The sequence below is a fragment of the Schistocerca cancellata genome, chromosome 11 (assembly GCF_023864275.1).
Source record: "Schistocerca cancellata isolate TAMUIC-IGC-003103 chromosome 11, iqSchCanc2.1, whole genome shotgun sequence".
Classification (NCBI taxonomy): Eukaryota; Metazoa; Arthropoda; class Insecta; order Orthoptera; family Acrididae; genus Schistocerca; species Schistocerca cancellata.
The window spans coordinates 113,606,363-113,619,794 of NC_064636.1; the positions used below are offsets into that span (position 1 = coordinate 113,606,363).

The following is a 13,432-nucleotide window of genomic DNA, read 5'->3' on the forward strand; positions in this document are numbered from 1 at the left end:
CCATCAAACTTCGTAATCAGACGGGGTGATTACGTAATTTGCTGTAAATGGAACACAATTATTATTTCACGTTAATCTGCTCCGCATCGCTCGTGCCATTAATTAAAGCCAGCTTACACAATACATTTAATTTGCATGTTTGCTTTGAAACGGCCAGGGGATATGCAATAGCTCTTCACCTACACGAGCTGGTCACATCGTCTCGTTACAAAATCGCTCCTTTTAGTGTTCGCAGCCGTTTCGTGTGCCATTTTCTGCTTCGTAGATTCGCAGAATTTACAGCAGAGGTTAAGGCTCCGCGTTGGAGTAAAATTTGGCCGTTAGAAAAAACCTATTTTGGGTATTATGCAGCGTGATTTTGTAGTGCTGGAACCAACTACCGAACGGTAATCTGCAGATGAAGGGAACGACTGATAAAACAGGCCAGGGGGGTAGAGGGATTGGGTGAGTGGGCAGCGGGGGTAGCGCGGGGGGGGGGGGGGGATGAAGTGGAGGAGGAGTGGCGGAAGATCAAATTGATTTGGGGAAAGAGCTAGAAACACACAAAGCAACACTGACCGTACGAGTTATCTTAGAGCAGAGGTTGAAGAAAGACAACCGAAAAAAATGTTCAAATGTTTGTGAAATCTTATGGGACTTAACTGCTAAGGTCATCGGGCCCTAAGCTTACACACTACTTAACCTAAATTATCCTAAGGACAAACCACACACACCGATGCCCGAGGGAGGACTCGAACCTCTGCCGGGACCAGCCGCACAGGACAACCCAAATTAAAAGCTTTTTAGCGTTATGTACCTCATTCGGCATAAACTGATCCCTACAGGATCACTTTGTAGTTGTAAGTTCCTATGGGACCAAACTGCTGTGGTCATCGGTCCCTAAGCTTACACGCTACGTAATCTAACTTAAACTAACTTACGCAGAGGACAACACACACACACACACACACACACACACACACACACATGCCCGAAGGAGGACTCGAACTAACGACGGGTGAGGTAGCCGTGCGAACCGTGACAAGGCGCCTTGGACCACGCAGCTGATCACTTGGTTCCACGTCAGTTTATCTGTTTTCCTATTGTCGATCTGTCCTCAGGAACTAGTAGACTTACCAAGTTGTAATATGTGTTACATTCTAAGGAATTGGAACCTTGGCGGAGCAAAAAAAAAAAAAAAAAAAAAAAAAAAAAAAATCAAATCTTGTAAGTCAATGCAAGGAAATATGCGGCCCGACAACCTATACGGTACTTCCCCCGATGGCGTACAATAATGAAATTTCGCTTGCAGCAAGTTTTCACAGTGCGAGTAAAGGAAAACATCCGAGATTTGTCAATTTGTTATTATATCACACTAAAAACTTTTTTTGCCATCTGTTGTCTGTCTTTCACGAGTCCGTTTTCTCAGGAACGCGGTTAGAGCTATCAAGTTGAGGTTTATGTCAAATACTAGACATGATATAAAATGTACACCGGCGATATCAAGGAAAGCGTTTCTGAAGAAGAGAAATTTGTTAACATCGAGTGTAGATCTAAGTGTCAGGAAGCCTTTTCTGAAAGTGTTTTTATGGAGTGTAGCCATGTACGGAAGTGAAACGTGGACAGTAAACAGTTTAGACAAGAAGAGAACAGAACCTTTCGAAATATGGTGCTACATCCGGCCTGGGTGGCCGAGCGGTTCTAGGCACTACAGTCTGGAACCGCGCGACCGCTGCGGTCGCAGGTTCGAATCCTGCTTCGGGCATGGATGCGTGTGATGTCCTTAGGTTAGTTAGGTTCAATTAGTTCTAAGTTCTAGCGGACTGATGACCTTAGAAGTTAAGTCTCATAGTGCTCAGAGCATTAGAACCATTTTTTTTTCTTTTTTTTTTTTTTTTTTTTTTTTTTTGTGGTGCTACAGAAGAACGTTGAAGATTAGACGGGTACGTCACGTAACTAATAAAGAGGTACTGAATACAACTGGGCAGAAGAGGAATTTGTGGCGCAACTTGATTAGGAGAAGGGGTCAGTTGGTACGACACGTTCTGAGGACTCTAGAGATCACCAATTTAGTGCTGGAGGGAGGCGTGGAGAGTAAAAATCGTAGAGGGAGACTAAGAGATGAGTACACTAAGCAGATTCAGAAGGATGTAGGTTGCAGTACTTACTCGCACATGAAGAAGCTTGTACAGGATAGAGTAGCAAGCACAGCTGTTTCAAACCAGCCCGCCGGCCGGTGTGGCCGTGCGGTTCTAGGCGCGTCAGTCTGGAACTGCGTGACCGCTACGGTCGCAGGTTCGAATCCTGCCTCGGGCTTGGAGGTGTGTGGCGTCCTTAGGTTAGTTAGGTTTAAGTAGTTCTGAGTTCTAGGGGACTGATGACCACAGATGTTGAGTCCCATAGTGCTCAGAGCCATTTTTTCAAACCAGCCTTTGGTCTCTGAAGACACAACAACAACACTAAGGACTAAGTTGCCTTGGCGATGTAAGAGAATGTAAGCTTCTAAGACGATGTAATGAAAAGCTACGGTCGTCTATACAGATTTAGGAAACATCGTTCTTGTGAAATATAACTAGCTCTTTACTCACGCGATGTGCCGAGTGCCTTCGAGAAGGGATTTCAAACTGATTTCCAGAAGGATTTTGACACCGTACCTCACACAAGCGGCTTCTAATCAAATTGCGTGCTTATGGAATATCGTCTCAGTTTTGCGACTGGATTCGTTTTTTCCTATCAGAGAGGTCACAGTTCATTGAAATTGATGGAAAGTCACCGAGTAAAACAGATATGATTTCTGGCGTTCTCCAAGGTAGTTTTTAGGCGCTCTTCTGTTCCTCATCTATATAAACTATTCAGGAGACAATCTGAGCTGCCGTCAGGTTGTTTGCACATGACGCTGTCGTTTTTCGTCTAGTGAAGTCATCAGAAGATCAAAACACAGTGTAAAACGATTTAGAAAAGATGTATCATGTGAAAATTGGAAATTGACCTTAAATAATGAGAAACATGAGGTCATTAACATGAGTGGTAAAAGGAATTCGCTAAACTTCGGTTACACAATAAATCAGTGAGATCTAAAGACCGCAAATTCAACTAAATACCTAGGAAATACAATTACGAACAACTTAAATTGGAAGGAAGACATAGAAAATGTTGTCATGAACTAACCAGAGACTGCGTTTTATTGGCAGGACATTTGGAGAATGTAACAGACCTACTAAGGAGACGGCCTAAACTACGCTTGTCCTTCCTATTTTTAGAATACTGCTGCGCGATGTGGGATCCTTACCAGATAGGACTGACGGAGTACATCGCAAAAGTTCAAAGCAAGGCAGCACGTTTTGTACTATCGCGAAATAGGGGAGACAGTGTCACAGAAATGATACAGGATTTGGGCTGGAAATCATTAAAATAAAGGCGTTGCGGTGGGATCTTGTTACGAAATTCAAATTACCAACTTTCTCCTCCGAATGCGAATGCGAAAATGTTTTGCTGACGTCGACCTACATAGAGAGAAACGATCAGCATGATAAATTACGGGAAATCAGAGCTCGCAGGGGAAGAATAGATGCCCTTTTTTCCCGTGCGCTGTTCGAGAGTGGAATAATAGAGAATATTGTGGAAGTGGTTCGATGAACCCTCTGCCACGCACTTCAGTGTTATTTGCAGAGTAGCCATGTAGATGTAGATGTAGACCTCTTTTTCACCAGGACGGGTAGGGGTATGGTTCAAATGGCTCTGAGCACTATGGGACTTAACATCTGAGGTCATCAGTCCCCTAGAACTTAGAACTACTTAAACCTAACTAACCTACACATCCATGCCCGAGGCAGGATTCGAACCTGCGACCGTAGCGGTCGCGCGGTTCCAGACTGAAGCGCCTTTAACCGCGTGGCCACACTGGCCGGCGGGTAGGGGTATGAAGCGGAAATTTATCTCAAGTATTAAGGTCAATAATTTAAGTTTCCAAGTGAATGTTATATGTCACATATCATGGTACTCGCAAACTCACTCATCAAAACATATAGATGAACTGTTGATTAAGGTACATGTCGAGTCTGGTAGCCTAGCGGTAAAAACGCGGCCCAGGATACCGGGAGGTCGACAAATGGAATCTAATTCGGACCGCAGATTTTTTCAGTCTTGGTTTTAACGTGGCCTTCATCTCCCATTGATGTGAGGAGTCGTAAGTGACTCAGATTTCAAGTTAGACTCTATGTCCCCTTTGGGTAACTGGGGCAGGTTAGGGACACACAAGTCGCCGAAAAGGCGTCCAATAGAGAGAGTCGAACCAGGTCAATCAGAAACATGAAATTATTATTACTGTTTATGTAATTACGTTTAGTACGGAACACCCAGAGCGCGAATTTCACTCGAACTTCTCCGGGTTTTTTGTTTTAGAACGGTCTCTTCACGATGAGTAATGGAATACAGTCTTTCAAATTATGAAGGTAGCTGAAGGAAAATACAAGTAGGCTTATCCACAACTTGTACGGTAAGCAGACTGTAGATATAATAGTTGAAGGAATTCAAACAGAAGTAGTCGTTGAAAAGGGGGTGAGACAACTGTCATCTGTATAACATATGTACACTACCGGAAGTTAAAATTGGTACACCACGAAGATGACGTGCTACAGACGCGAAGTTTAACCGATAGGAAGAAGATGCTGTGATATGCAAATGATTAGCTTTTCAGAGCATTCACACAAGGTTGGCGCCGGTGGCGACACCGACAACGTGCTGATTTGAGGAAAGTTTCCAACCTATTTCTCATACACAAACAACAGTTGACCGGCGTTGCCTGGTGAAACGCCGTTGTGATGCTTCGTGTAAGGAGGAGAAATGCGTACCATCGCGTTTCCGACTTTGATGAAGGTCGAATTGTAGCATATCGCGATTATGGTTTATCGTATCGCGACATTGCTTGCTCGCGTTGGTCGAGATCCAATGACTGTTAGCAGAATATGGAATCCGTCGCTTCAGGAGGGTAATACGGAACGCCGTGCTGGATCCCAACGGCCTCGTATCACTAGCAGTCGAGATGACAGGCTGTAACGGATCGTGCAGCCACGTCTCGATCCCTGTGTCAACAGATGGGACGTTTGCAAGAGAACAACCGCCTGCACGAATAGTTCGACGACGTTTGCAGCAGCATGGACTATCAGCTCGGAGGTCATGGCTGCGGTTACCCTTGAAGCTGCATCACAGACAGGAGCGCCTGTGATGGTTTACTCAACGACAAACGTGGGTCCACGAATAGCAAAACGTCGTTTTTTCGGATGAATCCAGGTTCTGTTCACAGCATCGTGATGGTCGCCTCCTTGTTTGGCGACATCCCGGTCAACGCACACTGGAAGGGTTTATTCGTCATCGCCACAGTGGCGTATCACCCGGCGTGATGGTATGGGGTGCCATTGGTTACACGTCTCGGTCACCTCTTGTTTCCATCGGCGGTACTTTGAACATTGGACGTTGTATTTCAGCTGTGTTACGACCCGTTGCTCTACCCTTCAACGATCCCTGCGAAACCCTACGTTTCAGCAGGATAATGCAGGACTGCATGTTGCAGGTCCTGTACGGGCCTTTCTGGATACAGTAAAGGTTCGACTGCTGCCCTGTCCAGCACATTGTCCAGATCTCTCACCAATTGAAAACGTCTGGTCAATGGTGACCGAGCAACTGGCTCGTCACAATACGCCAGTCACTAGTCTGGATGAACTGTGGTATCATGTTGAAGCTACATGGGCAGCTGTACTTGTACACGCCGTCCAAGCTTTGTTTGATTATATACCCAGGCGTATCAAGGCCGTTATTACTGCCAGAGGGGGTTGTTCTGGGTACTGATTCCTGAGGATCTATGCACCCAAATTGTGTGAAAATGTAATCACATGTCAGTTCTAGTACAATATATTTGTCCCATGTATACCCGTTTATCATCTGTATTTCTTCTTGGTGTGGCAATTTTAATGACCAGTAGTGTATATGGCGATTCCATGAGTTCTAAGTGTATATACAAACAAGCATACATATGCAAATCGATTTCTATAATACACTCCTGGAAATTGAAATAAGAACACCGTGAATTCATTCACACCAGGAAGGGGAAACTTTATTGACACATTCCTGGGGTCAGATACATCACATGATCACACTGACAGAACCACAGGCACATAGACACAGGCAACAGAGCATGCACAATGTCGGCACTAGTACAGTGTATATCCACCTTTCGCAGCAATGCAGGCTGCTATTCTCCCATGGAGACGATCGTAGAGATGCTGGATGTAGTCCTGTGGAACGGCTTGCCATGCCATTTCCACCTGGCGCCTCAGTTGGACCAGCGTTCGTGCTGGACGTGCAGACCGCGTGAGTCGACGCTTCATCCAGTCCCAAACATGCTCAATGGGGGACAGATCCGGAGATCTTGCTGGCCAGGGTAGTTGATTTACACCTTCTAGAGCACGTTGGGTGGCACGGGATACATGCGGACGTGCATTGTCCTGTTGGAACAGCAAGTTCCCTTGCCGGTCTAGGAATGGTAGAACGATGGGTTCGATGACGGTTTGGATGTACCGTGCACTATTCAGTGTCCCCTCGACGATCACCAGTGGTGTACGGCCAGTGTAGGAGATCGCTCCCCACACCATGATGCCGGATGTTGGCCCTGTGTGCCTCGGTCGTATGCAGTCCTGATTGTGGCGCTCACCTGCACGGCGCCAAACACCCATACGACCATCATTGGCACCAAGGCAGAAGCGACTCTCATCGCTGAAGACGACACGTCTCCATTCGTCCCTCCATTCACGCCTGTCGCGACACCACTGGAGGCGGGCTGCACGATGTTGGGGCGTGAGCGGAAGACGGCCTAACGGTGTGCGGGACCATAGCCCAGCTTCATGGAGACGGTTGCGAATGGTCCTCGCCGATACCCCAGGAGCAACAGTGTCCCTAATTTGCTGGGAAGTGGCGGTGCGGTCCCCTACGGCACTGCGTAGGATCCTACGGTCTTGGCGTGCATCCGTGCGTCGCTGCGGTCCGGTCCCAGGTCGACGGGCACGTGCACCTTCCGCCGACCACTGGCGACAACATCGATGTACTGTGGAGACCTCACGCGCCACGTGTTGACCAATTCGGCGGTACGTCCACCCGGCCTCCCGCATGCCCACTATACGCCCTCGCTCAAAGTCCGTCAACTGCACATACGGTTCACGTCCACGCTGTCGCGGTATGCTACCAGTGTTAAAGACTGCGATGGAGCTCCGTATGCCACGGCAAACTGGCTGACACTGACGGCGGCGGTGCACAAATGCTGCGCAGCTAGCGCCATTCGACGGCCAACACCGCGGTTCCTGATGTGTCCGCTGTGCCGTGCGTGTGATCATTGCTTGTACAGCCGTCTCGCAGTGTCCGGAGCAAGTATGGTGGGTCTGACACACCGGTGTCAATGTGTTCTTTTTTCCATTTCCAGGAGTGTGTAATATGTGTGGAGTTCTCCACCTGTCGATGGTGTGACACGAGACTTCCTGTAGTGTGCCTTGCAGGTGGTGTTGTCGGTGCTGACTGACGTGTTGTTGTTGTTGTTGCTGTTGCAGCTGGGCTGCAACGCTCTGCTGCTGCTGGCGGCCAACGTGGCGGGCGTGTTCACGCACTACCCCAGCGAGCTGGCGCAGCGCCAGGCCTTCATAGAGACGCGCCAGTGCGTCGAGGCGCGGCTCAACACGCAGCGCGAGAACCAGCAGCAGGTAAGCAGGCCCCAGCTGGCACTTGCACGGCGGCACTCCTAGGTGTAAGCAGACTGAAACTTCCTGGGAGATCAAAACTGTGTGCCGGACCGAGACTCGACCTCGGGACCTTTGCCTTTCGCTGGCAAGTGCTCTACCAACTGAGCTACCCAAGCACTTGCCCGCGAAAGGCAAAGATCCCGAGTTCGAGTCTCGGTCCGGCACACAGTTTTAATCTGCCAGGAAGTTTCATATCAGCGCACACTCCGCTGTAGAGTGAAAATTTAATTCTGTAAACAGACCATCTCGGCGGAACTTGGTGGAGATGTAGGGAGATCAAAAACCATCGGGGCACCCTAAAATAATACAGTAAAGCTTCGTTAACACGAATCGGAAGGGACCGAAAAATCAGGAGTTCGTGTTTAAAAAAATCGTGTTAAGTGAGAAACACAGATTTCAATAAGTATACATGTACAGCAGTACACTAATGTGTAATACACTACACTATCAGTCACGTTATTGTAGACTTATAGCACTGTAAAATGATTGTAAAATTCAAGTACTCACAAATTATGTACGTTACTCTCTTGGAAAAAATTCGGTCATGATTCGCTGACGTTCATGGGAACGATAATGTTTCGTAATTTCACAACCAATTGTAGTGATAGCGTCCGTAAATCCAGCAGTGACGTCGGATCTTGAAGCGAACCGTTCTAAAAAGTCCTAGGCTGTAAACATCTCCTGACGGGTAGTAGGAATTGTATCTGTATTCTCTTCCTCTTCACTTTCTTCTGATGGCCCATCTTGCGCCTCGTTCACACCTTTTGGCACATCCGATTCCACAGAAGCACATACGGCGGCAATATCGTCGTCTACACTAATGAATTCTTCGAAACTAATCCCAGGGTTCGCAGCGTCCTGCAGAACTGTCCATTCATCAGGTGAAGTGGCATCTTCTAACTCGTGGACATCTTCAGTGTTGCTGTGTCTCCAAGCTCTGTTAAAGCACTTCCCTATATGATGTGGCGATACTCAGTTCCAGGCTGCTGCGATGGCTTTTATTGCGTCAAGCAGATTCCAATTTGGGGTTGCACCATTGTTTTCAGCTGCACGAATTTCAGCTCTTTTAAGTCGCTTACGATAAGCTCCCTTTATGAGAGAAATTATGCCTTGGTCGAAATTCTGAAGGCGGCTTGTGGTGGAAAAAACTGAACCTTTATGTTGGATAGGTTCAGATCATGAACGTTATGGGCAGTACATCTGTCCAATGTAAGAAGAACATGGCCGGTCAGAGTGGCCGAGCGGTTCTAGGCGCTACAGTCTGGAACCCCGCGACCGCTGCGGTCGCAGGTTCGAATCCTGCCTCGGGCATGGATGTGTGTGATGTCCTTCGGTTAGTTAGGTTTAAGTATTCCAGGTTCTAGGGGACTGATGACCTCAGATGTTAAGTCCCATAGTGCTCAGAGCCATTGAAGAAGAATATGTCCATTTTGAGCCACCATTCGACTGTTGAAACGAAGAAGCCACTTGCGAAATGATGTGCCATCGATCCAAGCTTTCTTGTTGTGAGAGTAGATGCAAGGTAAAGAGTCCATATTTATGTTTTTAAAACAACGTGGTTTCTCGGATTTACCGATAACCGAGGGACGGAACTTCTCACTGCCGTCAGCATTACAGCACAGTACAACAGTCACACGTTGTTTGCTTCGTGCACCACCGTGACACTTATGACCTTTTATCCCCAGGGTGTGATTTGGAAAAAGATTGTAGGAAAATCCAGTTCCATCCATGTTAAACACATCATACGAGGCATACTTTTCCCTCACTCGGTTGAATTCAAGCGACCAGCTGTTCGCACTTTCTTCATCGACTTTATTTGCATCACCACAAATTTGTACAGATGAAATTGAATGTCTCTTTTGGAACCGATACAACCAACCAGCAGAACAACGGAAGTTTTTGATGCCCGTATCTTTAGCAATATCATTTGCTTTTGACTGAATCACAGAGTCAGTTAAAGATACATTGGTTGCACACATATGACTGAACCATTCTAGCAGTAACGTCTCGATGTCTTCATACTCGGCGGTACGAAGTCGTTTAGATTTGTTTCCAGAACCTGATACCGCAGCATTAATAATTTTTTCTCGATTCTTAATAATAGTGGATAAAGTTGATATAGGTATTCCAAACTGCTCTGCAATTGCTGTTTTCTTGGTACCACGGTCCACTTCATCTAGAATCTCAAGCTTTAACGGTACATTTAGAGCTGTCTGTTTCCTCTTTGCCATTTTCGCGTTCTACAGTACCGGTTGTAACTGTAGTTTTTATTCAGTATTCCAACTCGATACGGCCAGACTAACAGAACACCTGTCAAATCTGGCACTCAGTACATTCCTAAATCCTGCTGCACACATTATTGAATGTCTTACAATGTACAGCATACGCTGATTGTTGAGGTGATAATCGGGGCTACCGATCTACAATATGTTAAAAACGAGTCAACAGTAAGTATAATTAGCTTTGTAGCTACATTCCCTACATTCATTTCGGAAAAAAAATTACGGTTTAGAATACTCTTAAGGTCGGAAGTTTGTGTTACAGTGAAATTTAATTACGCTAGGAACTGAAACAGAGTTCGTAATTCGCCTTAACCAAAATTCGTGTTAACCGATAAAACATACCATAAGTACTAATGTATTCCTGGCGGGACCAATATCTTTGTCTCGTTAACCGCGAGTTCGTCTTATGCGAGTTCGCCCTGACGAGGTTATACTGTTTATACACTCAGTGAAACTGAATATCTCTTTCATTAAAGGAGACAGAAAGCCGGCCGCGGTGGTCTAGCGGTTCTAGGCGCTGAGTCCGGAACCGCGGGACTGCTACGGTCGCAGGTTCGAATCCTGCCTCGGTCATGGATGTGTGTGATATCCTTAGGTTAGTTAGGTTTAAGTAGTTCTAAGTTCTAGGGGACTGATGACCACAGATGTTAAGTCCCACAGTGCTCAGAGCCATTTGGAGACAGAAACACAATTATTTGGCGATTAATAATTGAGAAGGCGGTGAAAAACATAACGAAGCTTCAGAATGAGATTTTCACTCTGCAGCGGAGTGTGCGCTGATATGATACTTCCTGGCAGATTAAAGTGTGTGCCGGACCGAGACTCGAACTAGGGACCTTTGCTTTCGTGGGCAAGTGTTCTACAGACTCTTTTTTTAAATTCTCATTCTGTTCGTTATTGGTCGCTGTATTTGTTAGGGGCGGGACGTCCCATGATGCTTCTTCAAGTTTATTATTGACCCATTTACTCAGTTTTTTTTTATTACAGAGGGCAGCTAACCCTCTGACCGAAAAAGCTGAGCTACCGTGACGGCGTCTGAACTACCAGAGCACGACTCACGCCCCGTCCTCACGGCTTTACTTCTGCCAATAACTCGTCTCCTACCTTCCAAACTTTACAGAAGCTCTTCTCCGAACCTTGCAGAACTAGCACTCCTGGAAGAACGTAACTAACCTAAGGACATCACAAACATCCATGCCCGAAGCAGGATTCGAACCTGCGACCGTAGCAGTCTTGCGGTTCCAGACTGAAGCGCCTAGAACCGCACGGCCACTTCGGCCGGCTAGCAATGGCTTAGCTACAGGCTTCGGGATGTTTCCAGGAAGTTTCATATCGTTGCACACTCCGCTGCAGAGTGAAAATCTCAATGTGGAAACATCCCCTAGGTTGTGGCAAATCCATGCCTCTGAATTACGCTTTCTTGCAGGAGTGCTAGTTCTGCAAGGTTCGCAGAAGAGCTGCTGTGAAGATTGGAAGGTAGCAGACGAGTTATTGGCAGAACTGAAGCTGTGTGGGTGGGTCGTGAGTCGCGCTTGGGTTGCTCAGTCGGTTTGCCGGCACGGTAGCTCAGCGCGTTCGTTCAGAGGGTTAGGTGCCCTCTGAAATAAAATAACTGAGTAAATAAATAACGATGAACTTGAACGTGGGTCCTGAGACGATCTCCCTGGACAAATTCAACGATCAATGACGTAGAAAACTAGATAAAAAAAAGGGTCGGGAGAGCACTTGCCCGCGAAAGGCAAAGATCCCCAGTTCGAGTATCGAGCCGGCTTACAGTTTTAATCTGCCAGGAACTTTCATATCAAAGCTTCTTTTTGTTTCAGGATGGTAAACAAACACGGCGTTGACGTTGGCTTAACGGAAACAGGCGATAAAGTGTTGTTGGAAAACGTACAATGTGAGTGAGGTACGACGACGTTGGAGGATTGAATCTGGAACACCACCGGCAACAAGGGCAGCAATTGCAAGCATCCGGAAAAAAATGACTCTGAGCACTATGGTACTTAACTTCTGAGGTCATCAGTCCCCTAGAACTTAGAACAACTTAAACCTAACTAACCTAAGGACATCACACACATCCATGCCCGAGGCAGGATTCGAACCTGAGACCGTAGCAGTAGCGCGGCTCCAGACTGTAGCGCCTAGAACCGCCGACGCTATTCAATCTGTATATTGGGCAAGAAGTAAAGGAAACAAAATAAAAATTCGGAGTAGGTATTAAAATCCATGGAGAAGAAATAAAAACTTTGAGGTTCGCCGATGACATTGTAATTCCGTCAGAGACAGCAAAAGACTTGGAAGAGCAGTTGAACGGAATGGACAGTGTTTTGAAAGGAGGATATAAGATCAACATCAACAAAAGAAAAACGAGGATAATGGAATGTAGTCGAATTAAGTCGGGTTATGCTGAGGGAATTAGATTAGGAAATGAGACACCTAAAGTAGTAAAGGAGTTTTGATATTTGGGGAGCAGAATAACTGACGATGGTCGAAGTAGAGAGGATACAAAATGTAGACTGGCAATGGCAAGGAAAGCGTTTCTGAAGAAGAGAAATTTGTTAACATCGAGTATAGTAAGTATAAGTATATAGTAACTAGAAGTATAAGTAAATAGTAAGTATAAGTATAACATCGAGTATAGTAAGTGTCAGGAAGTCGTTTCTGAAAGTATTTGTATGGAGTGTAGCCGTGTATGGAAGTGAAGCGTGGACGATAAAACCACTCCTGGAAATGGAAAAAAGAACACATTGACACCGGTGTGTCAGACCCACCATACTTGCTCCGGACACTGCGAGAGGGCTGTACAAGCAATGATCACACGCAAGGCACAGCGGACACACCAGGAACCGCGGTGTTGGCCGTCGAATGGCGCTAGCTGCGCAGCATTTGTGCACCGCCGCATTCAGTGTCAGCCAGTTTGCCGTGGCATACGGAGCTCCATCGCAGTCTTTAACACTGGTAGCATGCCGCGACAGCGTGGACGTGAACCGTATGTGCAGTTGACCGACTTTGAGCGAGGGCGTATAGTGGGCATGCGGGAGGCCGGGTGGACGTACCGCCGAATTGCTCAACACGTGGGGCGTGAGGTCTCCACAGTACATCGATGTTGTCGCCAGTGGTCGGCGGAAGGTGCACGTGCCCGTCGACCTGGGACCGGACCGCAGCGACGCACGGATGCACGCCAAGACCGTAGGATCCTACGCAGTGCCGTAGGGGACCGCACCGCCACTTCCCAGCAAATTAGGGACACTGTTGCTCCTGGGGTATCGGCGAGGACCATTCGCAACCGTCTCCATGAAGCTGGGCTACGGTCCCGCACACCGTTAGGCCGTCTTCCGCTCACGCCCCAACATCGTGCAGCCCGCCTCCAGTGGTGTCGCGACAGGCGTG

The 13,432-nt window shown here is 47.1% G+C and overlaps 1 protein-coding gene across 1 annotated transcript in view; it reads left to right on the forward strand.

Moving 5' to 3' along the window:
• The first annotated feature begins 7,621 nt into the window (after positions 1 to 7,621).
• Positions 7,622 to 13,432, forward strand: part of LOC126108294 (adenylate cyclase type 5-like) — a 693,279-nt gene continuing 687,468 nt past the window's right edge. Inside the window, exon 1 of the mRNA XM_049913517.1 lies at positions 7,622 to 7,721. The gene's annotated coding sequence lies outside the window, so the exon portion shown is untranslated. The remainder of the gene's footprint in view (positions 7,722 to 13,432) is intronic.